This window comes from Triticum dicoccoides, chromosome 6B, assembly GCF_002162155.2.
Source record: "Triticum dicoccoides isolate Atlit2015 ecotype Zavitan chromosome 6B, WEW_v2.0, whole genome shotgun sequence".
NCBI lineage: Eukaryota > Viridiplantae > Streptophyta > Magnoliopsida > Poales > Poaceae > Triticum > Triticum dicoccoides.
The window spans coordinates 464,587,697-464,608,184 of NC_041391.1; the positions used below are offsets into that span (position 1 = coordinate 464,587,697).

A 20,488-nucleotide genomic window follows, 5' to 3' on the forward strand; every position below is an offset into this window, starting at 1 on the left:
AATTTGACATGACAAAACTTCAAAGGGTAAAGATTCAATTCATCACAACAAGAGTAGAGAGGGGAGAAACATCATACGATCCATCTATGTTAACAAAGCCCATGATACATCAAGATTGTCACATCTCAAGATCATGAGAGAGAGAGAGAGAGAGAGATTGAACACATAGCTACCGGTACAAACCCTCAGCCCTGAGGGTGGACTACTCCCTCCTCATCATGGTGGATGTCGGGATGATGAAGATGGCCACCGGTGATGATCTCCCCCTTCGGCAGGGTGCCAGAACAGGCTCCCGGTTGGTTTTCGGTGGCTACAGAGGCTTGCGGCGGCGGAACTTCTGATCTAGGGTCTCCATGAGGGTTTTCGGAATATTTGGGAATTTATAGGGCGAAGAAGGGGTACGGGAGGCCACCGAGGTGGGCACAACCCACCGGGGCGCGCCCTAGTGGGTTGTGCCCCCCTCAGGGCACCCCCAGGTGCTGCTCTGGCCCAATTGTTCTCTTCTGGCCCATAATAAATCCACGAAAAGTTTCAGCTCATTTGGAGAACTTTCATTTCTGCACAAAAAACAACACCATGGTAGTTATGCTGAAAACAGCGTCAGTCCGGGTTAGTTCCATTCAAATCATACCCAAACCATATAAAATTGTTGTAACATGGCATGAATACTTCATAAATTATAGATACATTGGAGACGTATCACCGGGCAAGCCGGATGGCTTAAGAACTTTGTCCTCGGCCTTAGAGTGGTAGACAGCATAAATAAACCACTTACACTATTCTGCGATAATCAAGCTGCAGTTTTTCTTTCGAGTAACAACAATTCAAGTGGTGCTGCCAAATGTATTAACCTTAAGTACCTTGTTGTGAAAGATAGAGTCCAAGATCAAACAATTAAAATTCAGCATATAAGTACTAAATTGATGGTTGCTGATCCCCTGACTAAAGGCTTGCCACCAAATCTCTTTCGAGAACATATTGCTAGCATGGGTGTAATGGAAAGCCTATAACCATTGGGGTAACTAAATGATGAGATCTCAATATTTGAACTTGGAATAAGGAAGTTTGTTTCACTTACTAAGTGCACATAATGATTAATAAACAAACAAACTATTAGGACCATAAGTGGGGAGTATGGATGCATGCCCATACAGACTCCCAACCATAAATAATTATCCATTCCAAAATGAAGTCTTACACTATAGATTTTGGGGTTCCAATAATGATTATACTATTGCTGCGAATACATTATCTTGGTGTGATGCCTTTGCTGAAGTATGGGCTAGTGACATTAACCATTCAATCAAGTGGGAGAATGTTAGAAAATTAAGTGATTAAATGGTTAAGATTTAAATTACCATAAGTTAAAGTGGGCACATTAGTTAATTACGTAATTAACACTAATTAATAGTAATTAACAATTTGCGCCTGTGATTGGGGGGCTAATTAAGATTATGGTTAGGTCCACGTCATATACAGCGCTATATATAAAGGAGGGCATCCCTGCACCTATTTGATCGTGGTATCGATTAGGATAACAGTGCCCTCCGAAATTTACTCCAAATCCAATCGGGAGTGTGCTGGACGTTGATGTGAAGGCCTGACTTTGCTCCGACGAGGTGCCGGAGTGACCTACTATGCTGCTACAGTTTGTCATCTGACTCTACTTCCTCCACCGTGATGGCCTCTCCAAACGGAGGTATAAACACACTACTGTCCACTAACTTGCGCATCAAATCGATTATTGTTCATGTGTATTAGATAAGGTCCGATTAGCAATTCCATAACCTAAGTAGTTAGTCTAACAGAGAGCTCCTGCGACGGCACCGACTCACGCTTCCTATGGACCACTGAGAGCATCTACAGTTGGACCTCTCAAACCCGCCTCATACGTCCGGGCGGGCCACCTGGTCACTGCCCGGTCATGATTTTAACCCAGACGGCCCCCTCAAATGGACCTCAAATGCCCGGGTTGACCGGCACCCCTCATATACAGCTCAAATATGGGGCGCCCGGGCATGCTCGCCATGTTAGACCCGACAGCCCGACAACACCCTAAATTGCATCAAATCCATCAAACCCTTACTCCTCCTCTCGTCGCCCTCCAACCACTCCCGCACCCGGACCCTTGTTGTCCTACACCCTTGCTCCCAATCCTCACCTCTAGTCCTGATCCACCGCCCGAGATGTCGTCCAGCCCGACCCACACCGTCTCAACGAAGAAGTAGTCCGCCTCGTCCGTTGGCGGCGTGATTTCATCGGTGATGACTTGCAAGGCGGAGAACGTCACCCGCAAGTTGTGGTGACGCCGGCAACAAGAGAGGGAGGTGGTGGCGCAGGGAGGTTCGGATGTGGTGGAGCAGCTGTCTCCTCCGCCGTGCCCGGATCCCCGCACCCCTTCCCTCAGAGCGCCTGTCATGGTTATGATCCTGACAATGAATACTAGGGGTATGAATAAGGGATAGAGCCTAGCTACGGTGCAGGTGTAACACTCGGTGTTTAATGACTTCGGGCCCCTCTTGGCGGAGGTAACAACCCCATGTTTCGTTCCCAGAGGCTTGCTTTGATTTGATGAGTATGGTTACAGAGATTGAACGTGCCCAGCTATGGGAAGGGGTGTGGCTTATATAGAGTGCGTTGCAGCCCCATGTCTCCCATGCCGCCGGGGCATTGAATGTCATTGAATGAATCCGTTACTAGTGTAATCAGTCCTTACTACAGCAGTTATAGGTAACGGTAGCTATAACTCTATTTAGTGGATGATTTAGGATTCCTCGACCGTTGCAGCTCTCACGACATCCCCCTGCCCTCTTGATGTCTGCTAGAACTACGTCGGTATTTAAAACAAAACAGAGGCTGGGCAACTCGCTCCCAGGGAGCTCCCCCGATGGCATCCTTCGTTGGCCGTTCGATCGGCGTTGACCCGGTCTTTTTTTCATTGCTGGTCGTTGGATCTGGATGGAAAATGTGTGTTGCCTTTTTTGACCGTGCGGTGAAACGTCGATGGGGATGACCTGTGGGCTCGGGTAAAAGCAGATTGGCTGGGTCAAAGTTTTTTGGGTGCACGAGCGGCCTCTCCTGCCGCGCCGCGTGCGCGCATGATGGGCACTGCCCAGTTTCTGGTTCGCTCGCCCCTCTGGATTCGCCTGTTGGTGCAGCTGCAAGTAGGCCTGCCTTTTCTTTGGTCCCACACGTCGGTCTGATGGCTGTGGCTTTTTCGTGTGCGCGTTGCCTCCTGCGTCGCGTCGCGTCCCGGGTCAAACGCGTCAGGGGGCGCTCCTCGCGTGCTGCCCGCGTCATGCGTTACGAGGAGCAGTTGCGCAAGGATAGGCCGATGCGTATATACCCGCATATGCACACCCACGTCTATTCTATAGCGATGACGGGTGGGCCGGCGCTGCTCCTGTCCCATTCGTCGGTGGCACTGGCTGCGTGCACGTCTCGTCGCCATTGGGATTCACCAATCCCATCCGCGCCCATCCTCCAAACGTGCAAGGGTTCCGCCAACCCTACGTCAAGTCTGCGCCCCCTCCGCCTCGTCTCCTACCTGCTCCCTCCTATCCCACGTCATTGCCCTCGAGCCCACGCCCCCTCCACCTCGTCTCCTCTCCAACGCCGCCGCCCTAGATGCGCCGTCAGGGACGCCGTCGACACGTCGGGATACGTAGGGATGGAGCTCAGCCCGAGCCTAGCAGAAGCCTACTCCTAACCCTATTCGCTCGATTGACAAGAGCAGGGCAACGGATTGGATCGAGGGCGCCCGCACGGCCTCGCCGCCGCTGCCGCATGGATTCGCTAGCCGCCGCCTCGAGTTACCTCCGTCGCCGCCGCCGCGAGTCAGCTCCACCGTTGCCTTCAGGAATCTCATCCAGGCAAATTAACTTCCTCCGAGTCCCTGCTCTCCCTGGTCCTCCTGCCCTGCTTGATGCGCGCGCGCGCGCACGCGCGCGCGTGTTTGTGTGTGTGTGTGCGTGCGTGCGTTCCAGGCAAATTAACTTCCTCCGAGTCCCTGCTCTCCCTTGTCCTCCTGCCCTGCTTGATGCGTGTGTGCGTGTGTGCATGGGTGCGGGTGCGAGTGTGTGTGGGTGTGGGTGTGGGTGCGTATGTTTTTAGTTCAAGTGTGGATGCTCGGCAATAGTGATGTAGGTCATTTTGTAGAACAGAATGATTAACTTGGTCTATTTCTAGAGAAAATTCCTAGGAATTTTATTGACGGAGGCATCACTATCTGGCGCTGGATTATACATTTTTGCAGCACTACCACTATTGTTTTTGTTTGGCAGGAATGAATGTTCTAGGGTTGGAGCAGAGGGGGTTGAGCAGCAGTTGAGCTTAGGTGAGTGTTCAGGTTCTATAATTGACCCACCAAGAAAAGTGTGATGCCAGTTATGCAATTTCTTTTCATAGAACGTTGTTATCTTTATCTTGGTGAATGTACAGAGCTAATGTTCAGTTCATTGTCTCAGGCATGAATTTACAGATTCAAGATTTCCTTATACATGGGGCTTTTTATTCTCCTAATGTTTCTAGGTATTTCTCATTATCAAGAGCATTTACATTGCTTTACAGAGTATACATCAAGCACAGTTGAAGTACATATCAAATAGTTCTATTCCAGAGTTGTTTGATTCGCATGATAAACATTCTACAAATAGTTCCCATGCCATAATAAGTTATAATGTTTTGTTTCTCTTATATTTATATGTTTACACCACTGCTTTTCTTCCAATTTTATTGGAGGCTCATATCAGGTCACTTTGGAGGCTGATATCAGGTGGCTACTCATGTCTAGCTTGGTGGCTTGGTGCCTAAATTTTAGATGTTCCATTAATCTTGGCTGCTTTTCTCATCCGTTTTGGGCTTTAACCTTGGGTAAATGGACTAATCTTTTCCTTGTCTGTAAACTGTGTGCTGACATGCTTATGCTCTTACAAGTTCCTCTGCTTTCATTTCACACATTGTCAGATCTAGAAGGTAGCAGCTTCTTTGTTCTCCTACTCAAGATTTGCTCATTGTTCAGTTCAAGCCATGTTCTTCAGGTATCTTCCTTTACATTTTCTTTACGTGATGGTCAGTTGATCTAGCCAAGGGCTTCTCTATTGTTCTTGGTTTCTTGGAATATGTTTTGCTTTGCTAACAAAATAGTAGGCATGTGTGTGAGATTACTTCTCGGTGAATCTAACATAAGATTCTACCTTTAATTCCAGACTGTTTTTAACTCTCACAAGCTCTTTTTGCTGTTATGTGTTGCTGTAAGTTTGGACTTGCAAAGAGAACAATTGAAAACTTGACCACGACAATTATATTTACCGACTATAATGGTAACTGGGGAATAAGCATCCTAAGGCATTTGTACCAAACATGATTTGAATCCTTGGGCATGCCAATATGTTCTCTCTATTTTAGAGTATGATGCTCTCGACAATTGGAAGAATCAACATGTAAATCAATTTATAAGTATAAAACCTTGTGAGCTGGATCTCCATTTTCAATTGGCGGCTTTTCTTAAACATTCATACTTTTGAAAGCTTCTACAAGACTCTCCTTGGACCATTCAGCACATGTACTGTACCCCTGAGCAAGTTCATGGATACCCCTATACTCCAATAAGATATTATAAGAACATAACTAAAAGGAAAATAATATCTCTCCAAAAATAGAATTTTCCTCAAATCATTTCTCGAGATGCCCCCTGTAACCTATGTTGCGTTTATGACTGAATTGTCTTTTCTTTAAGACTAGCATGGTATCAGCCTTTGGCATCTTTAATCTTCAATGTAGAAGATTAAGATCAAATATGATCGTAGCAAACACAAATGAACACAATAAAAAATTTGATGGTAAAATTGTTCAGTGTCTGCCATATTATATTTTGTTACAAGTGATAGTAGAAACTAACAATGAATTCTATCTACATTCAATGAACTATGGAGAACATGTGCTTGGGAGGGGATTTGGAAAGAACAGTTACGACGAGTTCTTGTTTTACTTAATAATCTTCAGTTTTCTAATTCATAGCTCTGTGTAGTGTGTAAACACTAACCAAAGGAGGATCACATTTTGTTATTCTTTTTTTTTAAATAATTATGAGTGAGTTGCATTCTGTTGGTTCACTAAACTCGCCTTATTGATTGTTTCCATACAGAAATAAACCCTTTTGGTCATTGTAGATGTGTACTGTTGTAACAATGCATGTTAGCTACAGATGTTATATAATTCTTTTTATAAATCTTGACTGAATCAAGATATCTTCTCCAGGAAAATCATTGTTTCTTCACTTCCAGGGCCAGCGTCACTCAACTTTGCTTGGATCATGCTTATTTGTTTCTACATTACCTTTGCTTAATATTTTCTCTTGATTTCCTATGTGATTGAGATGCGTGCCTATCTCGACTGTTCTGTTGTGTTAGCAATTTCTCGCCACTGGCCCATTATAACTGTTGTTCACATACCTGGTGCACTTCTAATTTTGAATTGTGCTTGCTGAGTGCCCTCATTTTTTTACTACCTTCCGTTGGTGTATATGCAAGCTGTAGAGCTTTGTTGTTCAATCTGGTTATAGCTTTATTCTCCTATTTTCTTACTCATTCCCGCATTGTCTTAGTTATTAGAAATGTAAATAGGCCATGTGAAAATAAGCTAAAGTAGCTTTTTTGGGAGATTTTTTGTGACACTGTTTTTTGTACAACAGAACCATTTTTCTGCTAAGTAAATTACTTTCTGTGTCCAGCATCTGATGGTTTGCTACCTATATTACTGGCTTGCATGCTTTGAGAAAATGATTTTAGCATGTTTGTCATTCATATATTTGTCCACCTGCGAAGGAAAAAAATGTTATTTGCTCATGCCTCATGTCATAAAATCAAATCTCTGCACCATGCTGATATTCTTCATAAAGAAACCACTTGCTTTTACAAGTACTGGACTACTGTGAGTGTCGTCGTCTTCATTGATGGGACGACAAGAGCGGCAATAGCGCTAGCCAGCGAGGCAGGCTGCTTGGCTCTGGGGCCGACACCTACCGTCCACTTCCGTTGGGCGGATCTGCCACTTCAAAAACTTACGGTGGCAATAAGCAATCTCAAGAGCTTGTTGTGATGATTTGAATGTAAGCAGTTTCCCTCGCTGTGCTTGTGTGCGCTTCTATGTCTTTTGTGGTCTATTCTTAGTGTATGGAATGGTTATATTAGCCCTGTAGTTTACTTTAATTTTTGAATCTTGATGCATCAAAAATAGTTGTAAAGTGCAAGACCTTATTTCTGTGGGTGAAATAATAGATGCACATTGGCTCTTTTATTGTTTTTGATTATTGAAAGAGAGATACACATACTGGTTTGCATTAATGGTGCTCAAAGTTTAAAAACATTAGTAAAACCAACGTCCAACTTTGTACATCTGAAGTTTTGGATTGTTGTGCCAACAATAAACAGTAAAGGAGAAATCTCCTTCAATATTCAGTTGGTACGCAGCTGCAGCTTCTATGTTATATTTGGAAGCTGCTCTATGTGATTTGTTGTGTAGTTTGTGATCAAATGAAGATAGAATTTTTATGATTATAACATGTGCAACATGCTACTAACAGTCAAGTTTGTTTGAATTTGTTCACTTTGTGGTCAGTGGAAATATGATTGCCTTGTGCACTTTTCCAGCGGAAGATGAACTTGGTGTTGCTTGGTATGATGAAATGAGGTGTTTGCCTGGTTGTAAATTGCATGCTGATGTTATTGTAGTTATGTTCCGTTCTCTAAAGAAACATGGGGTCGGATGCAATAGGTTAAGGAAAAGGGCATTGTTCAGCTACGACAATAGACAATGAAGAGCTAATCGAAGACATTTCCTCATGGCAATAACCAATGAAGAGCAAATCAAAGGGATAGAAATATTTTGTTGGCTGCAAGCCCCTATTTTCTTCAACTAAGAGATATTAAATTTATTATCATATGTGCTTGTCCGTAAGTAAATCAATTAAAATATGGATTTCTTTTCATCGCTAACATGGAATCAACAGGTCTCTGCGCCATTTGGCGCAACGGGTCCACTAGTTTCCCCAAAGAGGAAGGGATGATGCAGCACAACGACGGTAGGTATTTCCCTTAGTGATGAGACCAAGGTTATCGAACCATTAGGAGAACCATACAACACAATGTAAATATCTACTGCACACAAATAACAAATACTCACAACCCGGCGTGTTAAAGGGGTTGTCAATCCCTTTTGGGTAATGGCGCCCGAAATTGGCACGTGGACGGGAGAAAGTTGTAATAGATTGGATAAGTAGATCGCAAATAAAATAAAGTGCAGTAAAGTATTTTTGGTTTAATAGATCCTAAAATAAAAGCAAAGAAAAATATATCGCGAAGGCAAATATATTTAAAGAAGAGACCCGAGGGTCGTAGGTTTCACTAGTAGCTTCTCTTGAGAAAAATAGCAAATGGTGGGAAAACAATTACTGTTGGGCAATTGATAGAACTTCAAATAATCATGACGATACATAGGCAATGATCATTATATAGGCATCACGTCCAAGATTAGTAGACCGACTCCTGCCTGCATCTATTACTATTACTCCACACATCGACCGCTATCCAACATGCATCTAGTGTATTAAGTTCATGGAAAAACGGAGTAATGCAATAAGAACGATGACATTATGTAGACAAGATTTATTTATGTAGAAATAGACCCCATCTAGTTATCCTTAATAGCAATGATACATACATGTCGTTTCCCCTTCTGTCACTGAGATCAAGCACCGTAAGATTGAACCCATCACAAAGCACCTCTTCCCATTACAAGATAAATAGATCAAGTTGGCCAAACAAAACCTGTCGTGGAATTGTCACGGCAGATGCCCTAGCATGAGGACTTAGGTGCGGAGCCATCGCAACGTAGTTAGCTTGAAGGGGTTAAACGGGACAAGGGACACGGAGAGTTTTTACCCAGGTTCGGCTCCTCGCAACAAGGTTAAGGCCTACTCCTGCTTTAGGTTGTATTGCTTGGGTTTCGATTATCAGGGAGCAAATACGCTTGACTTAGTTCTCGGCTTGTTATTTCATGCCTTAACCCGCCGCCGGGTCACCCCTTTATATACACAAGTCGATGCCCGGCGGCTTACAGAGTCCCTGCCGGCTCATACACAACATGTCCGGCTCGGTGACAAAACTAAACTTTCCTTAACATACAAGTTAAACATATGGCGGTTTATGCCCGTGGGCCTCAAGTCTCCTATGGGTCTTGGGCGTTCAATAAGCTTGCTTCATGAACCGCCATCTTCAACATCTTCTTGGGCCTTCTCATTATGAACCGCTAGTGGTATGATCCGGCCCCTCCTGGGCGGGTCATACCCAATAGTTATATCCCCAACATTAGGCCCTAGGTTGATGTGAACTTGTTCATATCAATCTTCAATACTTGACTAATAAAAAAAATCCTTCATCATCAGTCCTTATGAAATCTTATAACCCGCCAAGACGTCAGCTCACAGAATTGTGCTAAACCGCCGTGATGTCATCTCTCATTAATATCACACGAGGCCCAAAACATCTCAACATATCTTCACTTTTAATGAACCTCCCAAAAATCGAGGCACCTGTGCTGTCACATAATCATTTTCAGCCTCCTCGATTCACGTGCATGCCATCTATTCACTGCCTTATAAATAGGGATAGGGGGCCCCTGTTTTCATTTTTACCCCCCTGCCGTTGCATCTTCTTCTTCCTTCCTCTGGATGCCAACGCGCCCGAGCTCCGCCGCCGTCGACCTCGGGCACTACGTCAACTCTGGTCGCTGCATCGACCTGAACGCACCAGAACACCGCCGTGCGCCTCTGCTGTTCAACAGCCCCGGTAAGCTCTCCTCTTTTCCTCACCATAGATCTCCATTAGGGTTTGCTCGAGTTCATCTCCGTTCATCCCTGTATCTTGTAGCTTTTGATCCGAGCATAGTACCAATCTTGCACGCTAGCAGTTTAGCACTCGTTTTTGATATTTGAACGCCTCCCCTCCGTAGGACATCTCATCTGAGCATGTGAACTGTTCTGCTGCCGCAAGTTAGGTTTAGAATTTTTCCTCATTATCTGCACTGCTGTAGACCAAAATTATAAGACCGATCTGTGAAAACTATTTGTCCAACACTTAGCAATCCTTCACTCATAGATCTGAAAACTGATAGCTGTATGTGCAGCCTAACTAATAAACCATAACCCATAGGTACCATTAGTCCCCTCTTAAGTTGCCAGTAAATTGCTCTGCATAACTCAACACATTATCCTCCATCTTAACACATTGCATGTTTATAGTTCTTACCTCTGAACCAATGACCGGCTTAACAACATAATCTTAAACCGGCAATATTTTCTTTTTAGACCATCATCAACAATGACTAAGACCTTCACTTCATGCAACTGGGTAGCATCCCGGGTTACCAAGGAAGACTTGAATAATTTTGTTCAGACTGGCGTCTTAGCCAAAAAAGACGACATCCACTGGAGGGTCCCAGGCACTCAAAATCCTCCTGAGCCCAAAGAAGGAGAAGTAATCGTTTTCAGTGATCATATGATCCGGGGGTTTACCCCACCCGGCTCAATATTCTTCCGAGACGTGCTACACTTTTTCCAGCTTCATCCTCAAGATATTGGGCCCAATTCTGTCTCCAACATCTGCAACTTCCAATCTTTTGCGAAGCTTATCTTCAACAAGAGCCCACTGTCAAACTGTTCAGGGAATTCTATTACTTGAACCGGCAGACTGAATTCACCGACGGGCCCAGCTTGGAGCTAGGCAGAGTTTCCATTCAGAAGTGGAAAGAAGCCACCTTCCCATATGCCAAGCCGCCCAGTCATCCTAAGGACTGGAACCATACTTGGTTTTATTGCCAAGATACATCTCCAGAGGGTGAAAATCCCCTGCCGGGTTACCATGAACACGGGCTTAGCAACACACATCAACTCCAAGAGCGGATCAACACAAAGGAACGATCCAAATATGCGCCCATTTTTTCAAAATCAGAGCCTTCATGGTTAACGGCTTAACCAACATCGACCTTGTTCGATGCTGGGTCGCCTGGAGAATTCTGTCCTTAAGCCGCCGCCCCGGCTTAATGTGCGAGTACACCATCGACTCAAAAGATCCACAATGCCACTGTGAGATCCAATTAACTGATGAAGAAATCAATGATGCGACCAAGGATTTATTGAATGAAAGCTTGGCAGATTGCAGCAAAGCCGGACTTAACCCTTTCTACACCCTCAACCAGCCGCCAGCTATAAGTTTTGCACATGATTTTTCAATTGAATCATGTTTTCATTAGCACTATCCTCTTATAATCATCTGACTTCCACAGGCAGATTCTCCTTTTTGGAAGAAGAAGCTGCAGGACAAGCTGGCCAAGAAGACCCGGACAAAGACCAAGGCTAATAAAAAGCCTGCCATGAAGAAGACCGATCCCTCCGGGTTACTTAACTTGGATGACGACGATGATGATGATGATGAGTCGAAGGTAGAACTTGATTCTCTTGGGTCATTTTTTGTACATCTCATTGACAACAACTATTATCAGGATGAAGAGGAAGCCAGCCGCGTGGGTGATGAAGAGGTAATTATTCTTTCCTCCGGCTCAGAACCTCTACCAAAACAGAAATCTCGACAAGCAAGCCGTAAAGTAAGGTTTTCTCATCCATTAGCTTATTTGGATCCCAACTTTATTTTGAAGAAGCAGCAACATGAAGCTCGTCGCAAAACCCAGAATAGCGGAGGCGGGATTCCTTTCTCCAGCTTACCGAACACACCAGCCCCTCGCAAACATTGTCCAGAGGTTTCACCAATTTCCGACTTAGCTTATCCCAAGGCGGGTCTTTTTTGACAACCTCTTAATCCTTCCAACTCAAATTACCAGGGATCATCTCATTCCTCCTCTAGCGACTGAACAAGAACTCACGTCCCAGTCTTCAAGACCGTGCCTAGGTAAGAATGTTAAACCTCTGCATTCAATCATGTAATCAGTTGATGTGTTAACCTCGTCTTGTGCTGCATTTACAAAGCTATGGCAAAGGCCAACAAGAAGTTGAAGGTGACAAAAACCACTGAAAACTGTTCTGAGCCGGAGAAGCAGTCAACAGAGACCTCCCTCCATGCCACTGAGGCCACAGCTGATGAGCCGCTACTAGAAAAACACACCATCACCATAGATCATATGGATGTTGACACAACCACCACCAAGTCGCCAAGTCCCATAAAGCCTACTGAAGAAAAGGTTGATGATGTTACCATTACTGGGCTTGGTTATACAGCGCCAGGCAATCCCACTCTTATCAAAGCACAATGCCAAGGAAGAAATATCTGTTGCTGACAAAGGCAAGTGGTCAGTGAATTTAGAGAGCTATGCTCATTACAGCGCTCAAGAGATCCACTCCGGGTATCTGAACCACCTGCACACAAGCCATGACTTTGAAGCCGGCTTAGTTAACTTGATGAAGGAGCGTCTTGAGATAAACACTGCAACCCTCTTCATATGAATATACTTCTATCAGCCGCCAAGTTTACTGGACATGATAGAATTGAATGTACTGTAGACTTTAGATAGCCTTGTAGATCAAATCAAGTAGCCCCCAAGGGCCGGCTTAAATTGTCAAGATAAGCTGGGACTTCAAATAGTAATGATTCGATTCTGCACCGTAGCCCCCAAGGGCCGGCTTAAACTATCAAGATAAGCCGGGACTTCAAATAGTAATGATTCAATTTTGCACATGTAGCCCCCAAGGGCCGGCTTTAACTGTTAAGATCAGACGGGTCTCATTACCATAGTTGTCAATAAAATCCAAGTATATTAGCCCCCATGAATCGGTTATAGTCACCATAGTGTAGCCGAGTCATCATGAAAATTGTCTTTAAAAGAGCAATGTGCATTGGCCCCCAAGTGCCAAGTGAAATACTTGTATTGTACTTGGGACTTTTAAATAAGATAATCATAACACCACCTGTTGTTTGCATAGTACAGGCTGAACTCAATGTGAAAGAACCCCAAGTCGCCGATTTTCAAGAAAACATTAAGTCTCAACAATCCGAAACTTCCAAGGCCAAAGCAGAATTGACCACCTCCTTGGCAGAGATGGAGAAGTTGAAAAAGGACTTCAAGGCTAACATGACAAGCTGGGAGTCTGACAAAGTAGCTTTGTTGAAAAGAGAGGAAGAAGCAGAGGCGACCCTTAAGCCGGTGGCTGAAGAGCTTTCCAGTTTAAAACATCAAATTAAGACCATGACCGCCGTTGTCTTTGGTAAGTAACATTATTCCAATCTGTTACCATACATGTAGTTGAATAATCATTCATCCGGCTTATCAATTTGTTTGGTAATGCAGGCTCCAAAATTGCCCATCTTGGTGCAGACATGCGCATGAAGCTGAAAGCCGCCTATACTCTTATCGAGAAATTGTATACTGGCGCGCAACGAGCTATCTCTGCAGCTTCTCATAAAAAACAACCACCAACTCTTATCAAAGACACACTGGAAAAGCTGTCTGTATTGCCCCAAAGAGTGGAGGATCTGAAGCTATCAGCTGCTAGAGCCAGTGCCTTCACTGCGTAACCCGGGCCAAGGCGTGGCAAGCAGATCTGGACCCATAAGACTTGGCCAATGGCTGCCCAAGTGTAAAGGAGGACGGGTCTCCCTTCAGTGCTGAGGACTTTGCAGCAATAGCATGAGAAATGTGCCCTCTAGCAAGCAAACTGGCTGAAGACACCGACCTATCTCATTACCAGACGGCTTATAATGCTGATAACAAGAAGGTAAAGGCACCAGTTCACGACTCCCAGGAGCTTATTCGCCAATCTGTAAGCATACCTTTGCCCCTGATATTGACCCGTCAACACTTATTGATGACGAAGCTGTATTCAAAGCTTTGATTGGGATCAATTGAGCCACCCTCGACTTCCAACCAACGGGTGAAGAGGAAGGAGAAAACCGGTGCGAGATGACCCGAATTCCTCTTCCCGCCAAGGTCAAGACCATTAATCCAAAAGCCGACTTAGCATCTGCTAGTTGAAATACTTTATCAAAACACTTATTCTTTTGGGCCGTCTGATGCCTTGTAATAGGCTAGCTTGAAAACAATGATCTGCCATGCCATCGTGCCTGTTGATTTGCATAACGTTATGTGCCATTTGATCTTTATTTGACGATCCACTGTTTGTGCTCATAATCATTGTCAACTTTCCTAATGATGTTTTCATAGACCCTACATACAAATAGAGCACAAGTGCCTTGGTGGTTTACCCCAAGGTGGGTCATAATGCCCCATATAAAAACAACTGGTGACTACATTATCCATAACCAGGGCCAGTTTATCAAAACATCATATAATCATAACAAAATAAATATCATACCTGTGATACTTGTGTATTTCCGGCTTACCATGCCACATGTAGTAAGGGTAACAGCCCAGACTCTAAGTGGAGCGCTCTGAGCAAATTATTCATACTGCCGGCTTACAATGCCATAGATAACAAAGGGTAACATCCCCAAAATCTTTAGAGTGCAGAACTCCAAACATATGGTCATCATACACTGGCGACTTAACATCCAAAGCCAGACCGGGTTAACAAAACACCGGATATGTTCAAATAAGAATCATAAAGATCAAGGCAACATGGCTCGAATCAACTTTTAACCATATCAACATGGTATAAATAAAAATCACCAAAAAGATTCAAAGCCAATATAACCAAAAAAAACAAGGCATTCAAAGGCTGCCAAGCCTCAACATCAAGTGCTATTCAAGGTCTGCACAACCACTGAGTTACTCCTTAATTCAAACTTGTAAGCCAGACCTCACATGACCAATCACCGTTTAAACTTTCACAAGTTCAGGGTCTTTATAAGATTGACTCTCAAGAGTACGACGAGTCATTCCAGGATTACCTGGTCGGAGTGGCAAGCATACAAAGGCAGGATAACCCGGATTTTTGGTGAATACACCTGGCGTCCAAGCCTATTATGAGGGACAACAAAGCTCTGTTCATTCGACAAGGAGCCCCCAAGTAATATTTTTATCCAGGCGTACAAGCCGGACTAGTAGGGTAGTCATAGCTATGCTCAATGAGCAGGAAGCCCCCAAGTATTTTGCAACCAAGGCGTACAAGCTGTCGTGGAATTAACACGTCAGATGTCCTTAGTGTGAGGACTTAGTCGCGAGCCCAACGCATCTATGTGGTAGCTTGAGAGGGGTTGAGCGGAATCGAGAGACGCAACACAAGACAAGGGTTTAGACAGCTTTGGGCCCCGGGAAACATCATCCGGTAAAAACCCTACATGCTGTTTGAGGCTAGATCTCATTATCATCACGAGGGAGTCGCCGTAAACTGGCTCTCCTTTTGTTGTGTCTAGCCCTAGAGATTGTTTCTTCCTTGTCCCCTTTGAGGAGCCCTGCCCCTCCTTATATATGTTGAAGGGGCGGGTTACATGTGGAGTCCAACTCGGACTTTAACTTAAACTATTTTGACTTCCCTTCCTGGGATTCTTAACGTCTGCCGGTTTAACATTGTCTGCCGGTTTAACATTGTCTGCCGATTTAACACTCGCCGGTTTAACATTGTCTGCCGGTTTAACACTCGCCGATTTACCGCTCGCCGGTTTACCGTCTGTCTTAGCCATCTGTCTTAACTCTCCGCCGGTTTAACATCTGCCGGTTTACCGTCTGACTTAGCCATCTGTCTTAACTGTCTGCCGGTTTACCATCCGCCAGTTTACCAAGTCCCGGCCAGTTTACGACTCCGACCAGGTCATACCGCGGGGTATATCCCCGACATTAGCCCCCCGTTTAATTTGGATCTATCCATGTTAAACTGACTCTGATCATCCTTAAGTCTTTGTCACTTCCTTCTTCTAGAAAACCCGGTTTAATAGGCCAGCTTCATAATCAACCTGCTGACATTGGTTTCTCATAGAAAATATATTGTGAAAAATAACTTCTTTGACTCAGCTCCCAATGGCTTAACAAAAATAATGGTCCTTGAAATCCTTATCTGATATTCAGCCGGTTTAAGAATGTAGAACTTGCCGGTTTACAAATATTGATAGCACCGGGTCATACTTGTAGTTAACATGCCACTTGAAAATATACCTCTTATATGACTATAACTTGTAGCCCTCAAGTCTTAAGAAGGTAGCATAGCAACAACTTAAGACTTGCTTCAATATAAATATCATAATCTTGAAGAAATCCAGGTTGTTCATCTCAATCACTAGTCAGAATTGAGTATTCCCCATATGTAGCCCCCAAGTGCCGAGTTGTCATGCTTGTAGCAACCTGGGACTTGTAATTTCCTGATGCTCATAAAAACTTCAACCAGTGTAGCCCCCAAGGGCCGAGTCATTATGCAATAATGAGCAGGGACTTTGTAAATATAATCATGTAATCTTTGAACAGCAACGGTGTAGCCGCCATGGGCCGGCTTAGTAAGATAATATTGAGCTGTGACTTTGATATATACTTCAATGAAAATAACATCATATGATGTAACCCCCATCATGGGGCTTGAATTCACGTCCACAAGGTTAAGAGCCTTGTGCTTTACCAACTGAGCAGTGGACCCTTCAATATAATGAATAAAAAGCTTTGTACCTTGAATTGTTTGACCTGAGCAATTGGTAGCCCCCAAGGGCCGGCTCATTATAATGTGATGAGTCGGGTCTTCAATAAGATGGACAAAGAATGACTTTGCATTAGCCCCCAAGTGTCATGGTGCATGCTTGCAGCGACATGAGACTTGCATATTTGATGTAATCTCAACTTAAATAATGTAGCCCCCAAGTGCCGGGTTGTAAGCCTGCAGCAACTCGGGACTATTCCTTCAATTGTAGAATAAATCATATCCATTGATAATATGATAGCCATTGCGCTAAAGCGACTTTGAAAACCTTGATCATAATACTGGTTTGTTGATAACCATAATAGAAATCCAGCCATGTTGGCTATTTGAATAATATACCCAATGATTTATAAGCGCATAATTCCAATGGCGCAATCCAAATATATGCTGGCGACTTATAGTCCAAAGCCAGGCCGGGTCAATAAACACCGGATTATAAGTGATTATGTACTGACAACTTGTAGTTGAAAGTCGAGCCGGGTTAATGAACACCGGGTTAATTTGATGACTGATAGTCATGCCGGGTCAATAGACTCCGGTTCAACATAAAGTTTATCAAAAGAGAAAAATCTTGACAAAGGCAAATAAAACCGTGTAGTCGAGGCTTTTTGAGGGCCGCCAGGCCCAAATTCGAGGCTTTTTGTGGGCTGCCAGGCCACTGAGTTGAACCATTTAACAAAGCCTTTTAAGATGGACCTCCAACTAACCAATCACCGTTTTAACTTTGACAAGTGCAAGGTCTCAATGAGAGTAACTGTCAAACGTTCGGAGGGTCGTGCCAGGATGACCTGGATAGGAGTGTCTTACTTGATGAAGGCAGGTTAACCCGGGGTTTTAGGTAAATATACCAGGCTTCCAAGCCGTGGGTCGATACCCAGCTACAAGGGTCCATTCAAACTCCTTGGTATTTGACACAAGGAGCCCCCAAGTAACGTGATGAACTGTGCTCATTGGGTGCCTATGTTTGAGTTGTGCATAGCATCCAGACTCTCTTTGTCCCCTTGGGTGTGAAGCTCCCAAGCTATGTCGTGGCGTGATAGCCGGTTTAATAGACATAACTCCGCTTTGTAAGCTGAAGCCCCCATGTAACCAATAATATGATAAGCCAATAAGTTGGGATACCCATGTTTGAACCGTGCATCATGGCAACAAGTCCTCTTCGGCAACTTTTAACTTTTTGCAAGAGATAAATTCTTCTTGAACCGGGATTTTGAACCGGATATTGATAGCTTCAGAGATTTGTGGGAGATAGATTTCCCCTTGAACCGGATTTTGAACCGGATTTGAGAGCTTCAAAGCTTCATGATAGATAAATTTCCTTTGAACCGGATTGTAAACCGGATATTTGGAGAGCTGCAGTGAGACTGACTTCCCTTGAGCCGGATTTTTAAACCGGATATTTGAGAGCTTCAACGCTTTATGAGAGAGAGATGTGTCTTGAACCGGATTTTGAACAGAAATCCTTTCTGATGACCCGAAACTTCTTCATTGAGCCGGAATTTTGTCATATACTTTTTGAGACGGAAATTCTCTGACGGCCTTTAAATTTTCATCAATATAGCAGTAGCCTCCGAGACCGGGTTATCTTTCCCTTCAACATCCTGGGGTACTTGAATTTGTTGAAACTGGCAAGACTTACTGCGTCATATCATTGTAGCCCCCGAGTCTTAAGATGACTCAAGGAGTTGTCTGGAGATTCTCCGTACTTGACCATAACAGAAGGTATATATCATTGGTGTTGATAACACAATCTGAGTCCATGGAAGGTTGAGGTGACTACGGCAGGTGATAAATGATCTCGTATGAGCCATGTCAGCAACTCGGCCAATGGTTCCTTCCAACTGACTGTTTGAAGTTCAACCGAACTGTAGTGGCAGCAATTTGTGCGCATGTCCATTGAACCATCCAGCGCAGCCAATGGCTGATAATAATTTGCCTCCAATTTGTTGGAAGAAAACCGGGCTACCCAAGCAGTGACTAGATTTTTATTCAAAAAATAGCTCGTGCAAACAGATGCAGCCCGACATGTTGATTTAGACCAGGCTTTGGGGCAGCGATTTACGCACGTCCATTGATAACAAGCAGATATGATCCAGCCAGCCAATGTGGACCAGACCGCAAAGGCAGGAGCTTGTGTGCGCCCGTTCATCATGCGATACGTCTCGGATTATCACCAGGCGGGAATATTATCAATACGTGCTCCATATCCATAATATAAACCACATTTGTAATGAATTATGGTCTTGTATATTAAAATATACAAATCAAAGTAATTTGTCCTTTGATAGAAATAATACGTGTTAATAAAACAAATTGTAGATGGATATCACCTGATGTTTGCAGATGGCAAAACGACTTTGGATGACGAATAATTGATTCATCGCAACAGAGGCGGCGGCTTAACACACTGCACCGGTCAGCTCAGACGGACCCTCCGGGTCATGCCTTTTTTCTTTCTTTATTTCTTTTTTTTGCATCGGAGCACATCTTCCCTGCTTTCTTTCTTTAAGAGCCGCCGGACCAAGGGACGGGCGGCGCGCAGACCGGGCTGCGGGGGTGCCCGGGAACACGAGGCGGCCAGGCGGGAGCGCGGGGTGGGATCCGGCCTGGGGAAGCGGAGCCGGGTGACCGCGGTGCAGCGGTGAAGCAGCCTGGCGAGGCGGAGTTGGCCAGGGGCGGGAGGCCGACGAGCGCGAAGGCCGGAGCCGGGCCCGTCACAAACAGAACCGAACGGGCTGGGTGCTGGAGAGGCTGGTGCCGAGGCGGCGACCCGAGGCACGTAGGGCAGGAGGCGGCTCGTCGCAGCGGCCGGCTGGGGGTGATGCAGGGTGGGCGCAGCCAGCGGAGCTGGAAGGCCACCAGGCGCGTGGAGCGAATGACGACGCGAGCCTGGGGCCACGTAGGGGCAACCCAGCACGGCCGACATGGGACCGGCTTGCAGGGAGGAGGCGCACCAGGTTGGACGGCGAGCCGGCCCGCGGGATGAGGCAGTGTGACAGGCATGGATGGCGGAGAGGAGCCCGGCGTCGAGGCGCTCCAGGATGGAGCCGCGGACGGGTGGAGGCCCTGGCCAGCAGCGGCGTGCCGCGGGGAGGCGGAGCGCGCGCAGTAGCATCAAGGTGAGGCACACGGGCGGAGCACTAGTGGTCGTGGGCGTGGTCGCAAGTGGCCAGGCAGCCGGCGCAGCGACAAAGAGCAGAGGAAGGAGGAATTCATGCTCGGACAGGCGGACGGGCCGGCGCATGACCCGACGCGGGTGGGGCCGCTAGGGCCACGCAAGAGGGGCGAAAGCGGCCGGCGGCACTGTCGTAGGGGTGGAGCAGGAGGCCCGCCGGCGCGCAAAGCGTGGTGGAGCAGCGTACGCACAGGCGACGCAGCCGGCCGTGGGGGTGCTCGGGAGCGGGCGGCGGAGCTGGTCGGCGACTTGGTGTGGAACCTAAATCTAATCGGAGGTGACTCGGGGCGGTTTGACGCGAGGCAGACTCACGGCGGAAGTGGTTGCGAGGTGAGGTCGCAGGCGCTCGAGGTCAGTGGCGACGACAACGACTGTTGCTTTGGCGGGTCAAACGCGAGCGTCTTGAGCGGTGTTGTGGCAGAGGTGGCGGTTTACGGAGGTCCAAGCGCATCGATGATATGACACAGGAGCCGGCTGGCTCACTGAAGACGACGAGCGTGCGGGAGGCAACCCGGTGTTTGACCCAGTTTTAGGACCGAATTTGACCCAGAGTTTTATACGGAGAACGGTGGAGAGAAACGCCGGCGAGGTGGCCATAGCAGAATCGACCAGCGCTGCAAAGATGACGAGCGCGCGGGAATTGTCTGGTGTCTCGAGTGAGGGCCCCGACT

The 20,488-nt window shown here is 45.7% G+C and overlaps 1 long non-coding RNA gene across 4 annotated transcripts; it reads left to right on the forward strand.

The window, feature by feature from the left end:
- The first annotated feature begins 3,495 nt into the window (after nt 1-3,495).
- On the forward strand, nt 3,496-7,973 carry LOC119323471. 4 transcript variants are annotated; one of them, XR_005156311.1, is made up of 6 exons: nt 3,496-4,336; nt 4,467-4,530; nt 4,752-4,872; nt 4,966-5,039; nt 6,259-7,108; nt 7,618-7,973. It is a non-coding gene; the product is annotated as an uncharacterized LOC119323471 (long non-coding RNA). The 4 variants fall into 4 exon arrangements; XR_005156312.1 differs by having other exon boundaries at nt 7,650-7,973; XR_005156313.1 differs by lacking the exon at nt 7,618-7,973 and having other exon boundaries at nt 4,741-4,872; nt 6,259-7,278.
- Nucleotides 7,974-20,488: the final 12,515 nt, after the last annotated feature.